This window comes from Rhinolophus sinicus, linkage group LG02 (genome assembly GCF_036562045.2).
Source record: "Rhinolophus sinicus isolate RSC01 linkage group LG02, ASM3656204v1, whole genome shotgun sequence".
Taxonomy (NCBI): domain Eukaryota; kingdom Metazoa; phylum Chordata; class Mammalia; order Chiroptera; family Rhinolophidae; genus Rhinolophus; species Rhinolophus sinicus.
The window spans coordinates 9303153-9316432 of record NC_133752.1 but is presented as its reverse complement, the minus strand read 5'-3'; the positions used below and the strand labels follow the sequence as shown (position 1 = coordinate 9316432).

Below are 13280 nucleotides of genomic sequence, written 5' to 3'. Positions count from 1 at the left end.
CACCTGGGCCAGAACATTCGCTCTTGGCTAATCTTGGCCCGACACCAGAGGAGGGAGCCCCACAGCAGAAGGGAGGTTGAAGTAAACGAAGGGAGAGTTCAGTCAGCAGAAGGAAGATGTTTCTGGCCCCAAACTATGACAACTTTGACAGATACCCCCTTTTCCATCCCCCAATGATGAATGGGTTTTGTTTTCACAAAATAATAACCACAAAAACAAATATTTATTGAGCGGTTCAATGTGCCAAGCACTCTACAAGTGTACTTTTCACAACATCCTTGGAGCTAGGTTTATCATCCCCATTGAACAGATGCAGAAACCCAGGAAAAGTAAGTAACTTTTTGAGGCTCCCATCTCCCTCCTTGATTGAGCGAAAATCCTAGAGACAATCAGCTTAGAGAGCCAGGATGCTGGGATTAACAGAATTCCTCATGGAGGGTTTAGTTCTCAATTTTTACAGTAATGATGGCTATGGACTCTGAGTGCCTGGCAGGCATTTGATAAACACGGGAGGCAGGTGAGGGGGAGGTCTGGAGGGTTCTATACCATTTTATTTGAATCTTGTTTTCCGTTTTTAAAATGTATAACCAAATTCCACATTTTCCTGCCTAGCTCAAGTCTACATTCCAGAAATAAGCATTTTAAATTCTTTCAACAGTTTTTTCCTGGTATTTACTTCCACATTTCTAAATAACACGCCTATATGCTGTTTCTTGATGTTTCCATCTTGGATATTATACTTTGACTTCCTAGTATGGAAAGGGACATTTTATCTTAAAACCTACATCCTCAAAAGGCATCTTTCTGTACCCCCTTCATCACCCCAACACAGATATACCATACTTTAAATCAGTAATCGGCATTACCTGATTATGACCTTATGAATATTATTCATTGCTGACCTTATAGTATTCCGTAAGGGTGGAGCCACAACTCGAGTGCAGGCACTGGTCCACAGGGCAGACGCACGAGCCACATGTTATTCCCAAGCTTTGAAACTTAATTGGGGTTTGGTCAGGTGGACTTTATAAGTGATTGGCTGGTGACTCCTTTGCTTTTCATTTTCTCCCTTTTTAAATGGAAATGTAACAGTTACTTTATGCCTGTCCCACCACTGTACTTTTGGAGCACAGAACTTGCTTTCTAGTCTCACAGGTCCATACATAGAGGATTTTGCCCCTGGATGGGTTGGTTATACACAGAACTGCACCCATACCTGATTTAGGTATGCGATGAGACTTTTGAGCTGATGAGACTTAAATTCTGAAAATTTGGACTTGTGTTGATGCTATGATGGGCTGAGACTTGGGGGTACTTTTCGGATGGGTGAATATGTCTCACGTGGGATGGATCGGTATGAGTCTTTGAGAACCAGGAGGTGGGCTGAGATATGTTGAATAATGGTCCCCCACCCCCACTGAAAGATGCCCAAATCCTAATCCCTGGAACCTGTGCATACAAGCTTTGCATGGTAAAGGGGATTTTGTAGAACTGACATATACTGACAGAAATGCACAAGGCCTCTGGGTCAGACACAGGTACTGATAGCAAAAACCAAAACCAGCCAGATCAGCATTATGTATCAACTCCTCATGCGCCAATTCCCACAGCACATCATGAGATGGGACAGATGCTACCTCTGCGTGAAGTAGGAGACTCTAGGGTTTTATGGGGTTTCTGGTTCATCTTTCTATCCTTCCCTAGAGACATTATTCATTACTCCTGGACTGCAAGCATATTTCTCTGGGGAGGAAAGAGAAGGCTTTATCTTTACTTCCCTGGGATGTCTCTACAGATGTCTGTAGCTTCACTATCCTGAATGTCTTCTTATACATTCTTAACTTAGATGCAAATACTTTCATTCAGAGGATCCAGACTGTGCAGGAATGTGAGCTATTAAGAAAGAAGTGTCTTCCAATGCTTTATTTGAAGCACCAAAATGGGAAAAATACTATTATCTTTAATAGAATAGAAAAATCTAAAAAAAAATCAAACATTACAGTAGTCCTAGGCATGGATGGAAAGGAACTGCTAATTTGTATGACTTTAGATAAGACCATGCCAAAAGAAACATCACCCAGTGGGGTCAGGAAATATGTAAAGAAAGGCAGAACTTGAAATTACTTTGAGAAAGTCATATTAAGCAGTATATGTTGCTTAATTATCAGCTACAATGTGAGGAAGCAACATCAATCAATGCCATTTTTGGATGCTTGTAGAGCTTACCTGACAAAATGAGATTTTTAAATGTAAAAAAGGTAATTTGCCACACATTTAATAATTATTCCTTGAATATGACCTCAAGGTACAGATATTACATATAATTAATTCATTTGTTCTTCGTCAAATGTGTACTGAATACCCCTTTACTATGTATGCAAGATGGACACAATCTCTGTTCCCATGGAGAATTCATTCCAAGGGTGGCACATTGACAGAACTAACAATCAAATAAATAAAAGTATTACAAATTATATACTACCAAAAGAATAATAATAAATAAAAGAATAATGCATGTACCCAAACTAAGGTTGTTAGAAAAGACCTCTTTAAGGAAGTAGTATTAAATTCAATGTTTTCAAAATAGTAGTCAAAGTGAGTCTTTTAAAACTTAATTCAGATCATGCCTCTCCTCTAAGTAACCCTTCAATTGTTCTCCATCTCACTGACAAAAAACCTACAGGTGCTATAATGGTGTACAGAGCCCTTTATGATTTGGTCCCCAAATAGCTCCCTGACCTCTTTTCTCTTTACTCTTCCTATACCACTTATCTTCTAAATATTGTAACACCTAATATTTTTGTCTCTCTCCTTGCTAGAACATAAGCTCCACTAGAGAATGATCTTTGTTTTCTTCATTTTATATCCCAAATGTCTCTAGAACAATTCCTGGCTTCTAATAGAAGTTCATTAAATTTTTGTTCAATGAATATAAAATTACATTATGATTATTAAATATAAAAAAATAAAAACGTAACAAAGTTACCCATGATATATTAACATTTAAATACAACATAGAAAAATACAGTAAGAAACACAGAAAACAAGAACCAGGTAAAGATGTATTTAATGTGATGGGTGTGCCTGCCTATTCATAAGTTCATTCCAATCTGGAACACAGGAGGATAATGCTACCCGCATATCTGCTGCACCATTCAATCCACTTCTTTCCTTCGTTTTTAACTGGGTCAAAACTGCAAACCCTAGTTCACACAAACTAGTTGTTGTGAATGGTAATAACAGTAGGATACTCTTTCTACTTAGCAAAGGAAAGTCTTCCTTTATCTTAATCCAAAATGCTGATAAACTTAATGTTTCGTAGTCATTCTTCAATGTATATGAAGAACTGAGCTGCAGTAATTCATTCTCTTCTTCAGGCACCAAGTTTAACTCAATTATTGATTCTGGATTTCGAAAAGCAAATGGATCTTTTACCCAACAGTTTTCTCTTAATGTTTCAAATTTCTCTTCTGGAAAGAAATGGTTAAAAGTTTGAGAGAGAGAAGTGAGATGCAATAATATTTCTAATTTTATTTCTTTCAAAATGGTTTCATTAATAATATTCTCTTCAATATGTTGCAAAAATCTTGGAAACATGTAGTAGCTAGGACGACTGCTCTTAAGCCTTGCTTGCCATAACAATAATGTCTTTCGGAATCCTTGGATACGTTCGACATGTTGGAATATATTACTGTTTTTCCCCTGCAGTTTTAAACTTAGTTCATTAAGAATGCTAAAAATATCAGTTAAATATGCCAATTTCGTTACCCAAATGTCATCTTCAAAGATACGTGCCAAATGAGATTTTCTTTCAATGAGAAAAATGTGAATCTCATTCCTGAGTTCGTAAACCCTACTTAGTATTTTCCCTCGAGACAACCAACGAACTTTGGTATGGTATAGTAAGTGGGTATGGTTTGTTCCCATCTCTGAACAAAATGTTTCGAGAAGTTGGCTATTTAGTGAGGTTCCTTTAATAAAATTAACGACTTTCACTGCATTTTTCAACACTTCCATGAGGTTCTGTGGAATTTCTCTGGATGCTAATGCTTCATGATGTATAAAACAATGATTCCACACAGCACTATGATTAGTAACTTCTAGCAATTTTTTAATTACTCTGCTATGTTTCCCAGTTATGTCTGCTGTTCCGTCACTTGTAATTCCTTTGCAGTTTTTCCAGTTTAGTTTATATTGACCAACAATGCACTTTTCTAATTCTGTAAAAATATCTAATCCACTTAGGTATGAGGTTAAATTTAAACAACACAAAAAATCCTCCATAAAATCATCTTGCCATGCATATCTGACATAAACTAAAAGTGTGCAGCTTCCGACATCAGTGCTTTCATCAAGCTGGATTGCAAAATCTATACCAGACTGTAACCGAGAAATTAGCATTGTTTCTAAATGTTCTGCAATAGTACAAATTCGAAGAGATACTGTGTTATCACTAGGTAGAGTTTTTAATTTATCCGCTGACTTATCATCAAAAATTGTACGCACCATATCCAAACATGCTGGAAGAATAATTTTTTCAGCAGCTGTGTGAGCCATTTTCTCTTTTGCCACACGATATGCAACTAAATATGACGATAATAAAGCCTTCTCACTCACAGTAGAACAGCTAAGAAATTGTGTTGATAACTTTACATCTTTTTTCTTTCTTTGAAAATATTCAAGAGGTTTATCAATAAGTTCAACATGCTGAGTTTCTAAGTGCCTTTTTAATTTTGAAGGTTTTAAGCTTTCATTTGCAAGAATACTATTACAAATAACACACTGAGGTCTGTCATTTTCAAAGGGTTTTTCACATTTGATAAAACCATATTTTAAATAATCTTCATTATATCGTCTTGCACTTACTTTTTTCTTTTTGAAATGTGGCTCAAATGAAGATGAAGTTTGCAGATTAGGGTCAATATTTTTTTCAATATTGTCACTATTCACACTCCCAGATCCAACAGTTGAACTTGAACATGCTTCTGAATATTTCACTTCATTATTCCTCTTTCTTTTAAAAAAGAAATGGTCCATTTTAAAAGCAATTTTGATTAAAATGTTACGATTACCACAAACTCAAATATATATTATATATATGTATATATATATTTTATAGCCTAGATAACATCTTTCAAAAAAATGCAGTTTGCAACTGAATCTATTTAACATCTCAGACTTTACATCTAGTTGCAAGTCATAGTAATAGAAAACTAGACTGCACACCAACTTTATTATGAAAACGAAACAAGACACCAGTGGACAAATGACTGAAAAACCATCTTAGCCAATATACATTCCCCTCCATCAAATATCTTTTACATATTGTAACTGACCTTAGTAGTCCTTGTAATATGCATAATTCTGGCAAAGGTTTATGCAAAGCACTCTGACATTTTATATTTTTTGTCTTAAATGTTCATTGTGACTCACAAAAAATGATCTCATGACTTACTAATGGGTCATACATATAATGTGCAACATATTTATATAGAAGCATTTTCCACTGCTGTATTAGTAGCTTGAGTATGTCTGCTTGATGACCAAAGAAACTAGCTGATCTGTTAGACTGTTGGTCAGTACAGGAACTTTCTTAGATTTTCATTCCTGATATTTTTTGATGGGAAGAGTTTTAAGTGTGCCAGTTATGGTCTGATTTAGTGAGGCTCCAATGAGGTTTTCCATGGCTACGTCAACTATCAGGTTGGAGTTGGTGATGTATTTTTAGAACTTTGTTGGAATGCATCCTTGACCTGGGAATAAGAACAGAGACATGACATTAAAGTCTTACAATACAGAGCAATATTATTGCCAGCTATGGGGACTTTTACAATATTGAAGGGCATGGGTGCTAAAGCAAAAATCCTATAGCTCTTCTCATCACTATGTTATGTAGGCTTCAGCCTATTGCTATAAAGCAAACCTCCTCAACACAGATTAGTAAATAGAAAAATGATGTCAGTAAAAGCTGGAAGTTGGCATCAGGAGTTTCAAAGCACACTGATAAAGCTGAATACAACAAGCCACGAGGACTATAGCTCACTCTCCACATACAGTCATCCCTCAGCATCTGCAAGGAACTGGTTCCAAGATCCCCTATGGATACCCAAATCCACAGATGCTCAAGTCCCTTATATAAAACGGCATAGAACTTGCGTGTGACCTATATTTGCATTAGAGGCTACAGCAGCAAATGCCTAGACATCACTTCATTCACATGGATTGAACATAGTGCTTGGTGCATGGCAATTAAAATTTTGCTTTTCGAAACTTCCTGGAATATATATATATTTTTAAATATTTTCAGTCTCGGTTGGTTGAACCTGTGGATGTGAAACCCATGGATCTGCAGGGTCAGCTGTAGAGCTGCTGCTCTCTGCTCAGCATGGCCATGCCCACCCTGGAAGTGCTTACTGTCCTGTTCTCTTTGATCCCTGTGTATCTGACTCTTATAACACAGCACTTTCTTACACTGTACCTTTCTATCAAGTCATGTCACTTTAGGGGCAGGGGGGAATGTAAAGTCTTATGTTTACTGCAGTTTACTGGAATTCAACATCTTAACAGTGTTAATACTTTTACTAGGATTGTTTGCATTAACTCTATTTTCATATTTCCGTATTCTTGATGTTCTCACATCTGGGTTTTCACCAATCAGGGAGAAACTGATGTTCCCAAGGTTAGCTAATTCCTAGAAATAGCAAAGAGCTCAACCCTGGAGCACAAACCGGCCATATGAGAACTAACCAATCCAGAGCCCACCCTCCCCACACCCTTCCCCAAGCAGGGTCTTACACTCCACCAATATTCCCCTGCCCTAATCACCTCAGGGCCAGGTACCAGACAACTACGAACAGCTCCCATGACCTAGAACAGGGATGTCCAAACTGCGGCCCCCCGCAATCCATTTTTTTTTGGCCCGCAGCAAATTCCAAAAATATATTTAGTTTACTTAAATAAACCAGGTGAGGCAACACGTACTTCACCTTGAGTGAGTGGCCCGGCTGTTTGTGTATTTTACCCCATATGGCCCTTGGTAAAAAACGTTGAAAAACGTTTGGATACCCCTGACCTAGAGCCTGCTGAAATTATTCAAAAAGCCAATACTAAACCTGCTTACCCCGTCTCACTTATTCCTTCCCTAGAAAACGGGCTTTTCTATAATTCCCCTTCCACTTCCTCTGTCTCCTGACCAATCCTACTGCTTCCCTTTGTGCCCCCACTGTGTGCCATGGTATGCTCTGCTTTCTGATTCTAGAGATCTGTGTGTAAAAAACTGCCTACTTCATGACAGCCATTTCTATGTCTGCATGGTTTTTTGTTTGTTTTACACAATATTTATTTATATTTAACTACATTTTAACAAAGTTTTGATGTTTTTTAAAAATTATTTTTTTCAGTTACAGTTGATATTCAATATTATTTTATATTACTTTCAGATGGTACAGCATAGTGGTTAGGCATGTCTTATCATACTTTATTAAAACAAATCCCAGGTACATTGTAAATCATTTTTATTTTGTTACTGCTCTGGTTACAAAGTTTTATGGTTTGGCCTCAGTCCATTTCCCCCCTAAGATCTGTTATTGTTAGTATAAATTTTACATTCCATTCATTTTTCTAAGAAGTCAGTGTTAAAGCTGAAACACCCATATCTTGAGATTACTTTTATTATGTGCCTCGTGAATGGACTCCCCCAATCACTTTAGAGAAAGACTGGAATGCTCCAGTTTGGGGGACACACTAAGTATTTTCATTCTAGCTATCACCCATCCTTCATCTATGAGTAAAACACAGTACAGTACACAATGTATAGGTTTCAAAAATACCCGACAGTACTCAAAAACATGCTACAAATTATATGAATGCCATCCCTCAATGTTCACCAGTCTGTTGTCACTGTTTTTGTGGGGATCTAATCTTTTAATAATAAAGCCAGCTTTGTAAGAGGCATCATAGGGGATAGTGACCCAAGAAAGATGTAGCCAGAAGGCAGAAGGCTGTGAGACTTCACTGATGATATCTACATGGGTTTTACTCCTAACAATGATAGACTTGAAGGGGAGTTAAAGTACGTCATGTATAATTCATTTTTTTAAAAATTTAATAGCCTTTATTTTTAAGAGCAATTTTAGGTTTATAGCAAAGCTGAGCAGAAGTTAGAGAAAGTATATTTTCCACACACTCCTTGCCCATCATCAACAACCCCCACCAGAGTAGGACATTTGTTACAACTGAAGAACCTACACTGATACATCATAATCTCCCAAAGTCCATAGTTTGCATTAGGGTTCACTCTTGGTTTTTGACAAATATATGACATGTATTCATCATTATGGTATCATACAGAATATTTTCACTGCCCTGAAAAGCCTGTGCTTCACCTATTCATTCCTTCCACCCTCCCCCACAATCCCTGATGTTTTTTATTATTTCCACAATTTTATCTCTTCTAGAATGTCATATATTGAAATCATACAGCATGTAGCCTTTTCAGATTGGCTTCTTTCATTCAGTAATATGCATTTAAGGTTCCTCTATGTACGTTCATGGTTTTATAGCTTATTTTTTTTTACTACTGAATAATATTCCATTGTCTAGGTGCATCTCGGTTTATTTATCCACTTATCTACTAAAAGATATTTTGGTTGCTTCGAAAATTTGGCAATTATGAATAAACTTTCTATAAACATTATTTGCAGGTTTTTGTGTGGACATAAGTCTTCAAATCCTTTGGGTAAATACTAAGGAACCCGATCGCTGGAATATATGTACAGTGCATTTTTAAAGAGGATCCAGCAAAGATTGTCTATCTTTTTGTTGCTGGAACATGAGAATATTGTGAGTACAGAGTATGCTTTATAGACAAAGTATAGAAGTTGCTCCTTTTTTTGCAATGGTGCCAACTTTTGATAATGTAACTCATTCATAATGGCAAACTTCAAATAATGCCAAAGGGCCTGCTCTAGGATCTCATGAGTTGTGATGGCCTAGCCTGCTACTGAGTTACCTTGTTGGTCTGATATGAAATGTCAGAAAACAGAACCAAGTCAGAACTGAGGAGGGTACAGACCTGAAAGTATAGGAAGGGTAAAGGTGGCTGGTTAGATGGGTCACACAATTTAGTATAATTCAGTGAGAAATAGTGATGTACAGAGCTGTCAAAAACACTCTCCTATTTGGCCAGTTTAGCATAGGACAAATGTTAAATCTACCTGATAGTTTGGAGATATTTACTATAAATAGCTAAAGAAAAATGGTACTAAACAAAACATGCTCCGAAGTCTTTTGTTTGCCCTCTCTTTTCTTTACTTTTTCTGTGTGTCTGAACGGCACCTTAATGGGAGGTCATAGGAATTTTAGAGATAGGTTCAATCCTGAAATTTTTGGTCTAACCATAAAAGTTCTTTTGGAACTTAAAAGAGATATTCTCAATTAGAACTCAATGTATATCAGAGCATATACATATCATAACATGAGCAAATATACCAGTGTGATTCTATAACCCAGATGGGTTTTGCTGGGATAAGTTCCTTCTGGCCAAAACTCCAGAGACCTACAAATATGTGCACTAATGCTTAAGGTGTGCACTGAAGTTGATTGTTGGGGACATATAACTGCATTTCAGAGCAATAATGCTCTTTAACCAGCTGTGCATCTAGTTTAGCCATCCTTTAGGAGAGAATTCCAATTAAGGTGACCAAATACTTGTAAAAGATGCATTCATTTGTCATGTGGTATGGTTTCAGGTTAGTGATTTTCCACTAATGAATCTTTTTATCTACCTATCTCTAGAATAGTGTTTATCATATGGTAGGTACTCAAATGTATTTAAAAGAATGAGAGAACGTATTACACCTGTAGTAAACTACACAATATACCTTCTAATTTTATCAGTCAGTGAAAAATAAGTTACCAAACTCTATTTGGACCATATGGTAATATGTAAGACAAAGGCCAGTAAAACATATCCTTTAAAATAGGGTCATCACTTTTCATGAAGATGGCGCCCAAAGTAAAGAAGGAAGCCCTTGCCCCTCCCAAAGCTGAAGCCAAAGCAAAGCCTTTGAAGGCAAAGAAAGCAGTGCTGAAAGGAATCCACAGTCACGCACAAAAAAAAGAAGATCCCGACGTCACCCACCTTCCAAAGGCCCAAGACACTGCGGCTCCAAAGGCAGCCCAAATACCCAGGGAAGAGCGCCCCCAGGAGAAACAAGCTTGACCACTGTGCCATCACCAAATGCTCCCTAACTACTGAGTCAGCCATGAAGAAGAGAGAAGACAATGATACACTTGTGTTCATTGTGGATGGCAAGGCCAACAAGCACCAGATCAAACAGGCTGTGAAGAAGCTCTATGACATTGACGTGGCCAAGGTCAACACCCTGATCAGGCCTGATGGAGAGAAGGCATATGTTCCCCTGGCTCCTGACTATGATGCTTTGGAAGTTGCCAATAAAATCAGGATCATCTAAAACTAAGTCCAGCTGGCTAATTCTAAATATAAATTTTTTCACTGTAAAATAAATAAATAAACAAATAAATAAATAGGTGGGATCATCAAAGACTATTTAAAAATAAACTGCTTGTAATCAGTAGTAGAAATGATGGTCTTATAAAAACACAAATGCAAATTATATTTAAATTTAGCTTATAAACCTTAATACCTAAATCTACCTGAAAATAAGAGACTCACAAAAAAATTAACCATTAGCTCATTTATATTACTACAGGTATGGATTACTTATTCTTTTAGACAAAAACAATTGTCTTTTAATCATTCTGTTTTTGTATTTTATGCCTATTCTAGAATATCTTCTTGCCTTCATAAGTCATTTGAAATGAGATTTATTCTTTAGGTTTTAGCTCAAATGCTAGAGCATTCATCCATACTAAAATTTAAGTACTTACAATGTGTCAGGCACTGGGGATACAAAGCAAGAAAATGAATAGTGACATATTCATATAAGGGAATACTTGTTCAGTTGTTGCAATGAATGAACAAGAGTTACATAACACTGACAAATCTTAAGGAAGCATTAAATAAAAAGCTGCAAAAGGATATATGTATCTGACTGCTAAAATTATGCAAAACAACACTATATATGAAATTAAAAATTAAAATATAAAGGTGCTTGGGAGAGTGGTTATCTTGCAGAAGAGGAAACAATGGGATTGGGTGGAGCAGACAAAGGACTTCAATTACTTATCACTTATTTCCCCAGTTGGGTGGCCGAGTAAACATGTATTAGTTACTGTTTTATTTCTACCTTTTGTCTGCCTAAAATATTCTATTTTTAAAAAAGGCTGGTTCCCTCCTGAAGTCATTGCAAATCACTCCCATAACAACTTAAAATTACCTTTCATTTTTTGTACTCCCCTTTGTTTCCCGTATTGTCACTGCACACATTAGTACACAAGGCCTTAAGAGTGGGTACTTCCAGGTATGAACTTCAGGTAGATTAGCCTGTAAACGCTTTCCCAGGAGATTCCTGACTGTTCCCTCCAGTCCTCTCGGAAGCCAACTGTGTTTTTTAAGACCTTCAGGCCGACCCTTCCAGCCGACCCTAGATTATCTCCCCTCAGGTCCCGGATTGCTTGCTGCCCTCTTTCCCCGGTAGACCTCAAGTCGTCCTTTAAGCAACACCAGAATGTGTCTCCTCCGCAACGAACCCCGGAATGTCTCCCGTTAGCGGACTCTGGTCCATTCCCATCAGAAGTTGCCTTTCCTCCTTCTCACCTCCAGCCCAGCGCCGGGAGCCCCGCATCTCGCCCTTCTAGCAGCAATTCTACTCGCCCACCAGTCCCCAAGCAAAACCACTTCCGGTCTAAACCTCAGCATCCACGGAATTCCCGCTTCCAGCCGGAAGAGGGCTGGCTCGGCTCTGTGCGCAAGCGCGAAGTCGCGGCCTCTTTCGCTTCTTTGCTTTCCCGGGGGGACTCGCGGAAGTCTAGCGATATTTCCTACTCTCTCGGGAGTTCTTTGAACGCTCTGGCGGTGATCACAAGTGGACGCTCTGTGGCGAGCTGAGGCGACTTGGGGGTTCGGTGTGCAGTCTGTCGGCCAGCTGCCGCGGAACGCGGACGCTCTTTCCGGCCGGGTCCGGACGCCATGGGGGCGGAGAAGAGGCTGCTGCCTATTAAGGGGCCTTTCAGCTGGCGTAGCAGCAGCACCCGAGCAGGTGGAGCTGGTGGTAGCGCTGAGTCTCACCTACCTCAAGGTAAACGCACCGGCCCCCAAGGCTGCAGCCTCCGCCGCCCCTTCCCTTCCCGGTGCAGCTAGTGCAACTGTGAGGGCACTCTGAGGTAGTCGGACAGTCTTTGTAAGAGAATTCTTGAGAATTTAGGATTTTAATATCATTTTACTTTGTTTCCTTATTTAGAGAAGCATATTGTATTTAATAAGTATAGTAGTCTTGTGTCTCTCTAGGTTAGCCGTTCATTGATTTTTGACAAAAACTGCATTTCATTAAGTAGGTTTAAAATATATATGAAGTATGTAAATTTACATTTCTCCCCTGTAATTATTTTAACAAAAAAATAAATCCGTGCAAGCCAACTATTTTTCAGATTGATTATCTTTATTGCCTTTTATTATAGGTTAGTTTAAGAAATAGAAAATGTTAGATACAGAAATTTTCATTTCAACTCTAAGACTTCACAAGACTTAGTCATCATTTCTTTATCCCAAGCTACTACTTTTTTTACTTACAGGATTACACAGAGACCGATTTTTAAAAACATTTTGCTTCTGCCATTGGATTTTTAAAACTACAAGTAAATTGTTTTGATTAGTAAATATTTATATTACATGATTCAGTCAAACTACATAAATTTGACATGAAACTACAAAAAAGAACTACATAAAAAGCAATGCACTGAGAAGATTCACTGCCTCCCTAGTCTTATCCAATATTGTTCCTCATGATCACCTACAGGTAACCATTTTTAATTTGTTTCTTTTTTATCCTATTTGTCATGCAAATACAAGCAAATCCTAATATACATTCTTATTTCCCCCCATTCCTCCTTCATGATTCTCTGCATTGTTCTGCATGTTGCTTTTTTTGCTTAACAACATATTCTGGACATTCCTGTTATCACTGTTTAATTAAACTTCCTCGTTTCTTTCTTTCTTTTTTTTTTTTGCTGTCATATCTTCCATGACAGCCACAAGTCTCAGGTATCCTGTCAAACTACCTGCACTTCTTCTACCTAGTAGCTGACTACAAATTCAGGATTTACATGACATGACCACCCGAACATCCCTGCTTATATGG

General features: G+C 37.8%; 1 long non-coding RNA gene and 1 pseudogene across 4 annotated transcripts; one reads left to right on the top strand and one right to left on the bottom strand.

Annotated features, from left to right (window-relative positions):
• Window positions 1-344: 344 nt before the first annotated feature.
• On the bottom strand, window positions 345-12058 carry LOC109452141 (uncharacterized). Of its 4 annotated transcripts, none has more exons than XR_012492714.1 (3): window positions 11741-12058; window positions 4867-5753; window positions 345-1069 (listed from the first exon to the last, which is right to left on the bottom strand). It is a non-coding gene; the product is annotated as an uncharacterized LOC109452141 (long non-coding RNA). The 4 variants fall into 4 exon arrangements; XR_012492712.1 differs by lacking the exon at window positions 345-1069 and adding an exon at window positions 3051-3470; XR_012492713.1 differs by lacking the exon at window positions 345-1069 and having other exon boundaries at window positions 3051-5014; window positions 5456-5753; window positions 11741-12044.
• On the top strand, window positions 9774-10641 carry LOC141569229 (large ribosomal subunit protein uL23 pseudogene; annotated as a pseudogene).
• Window positions 12059-13280: the final 1222 nt, after the last annotated feature.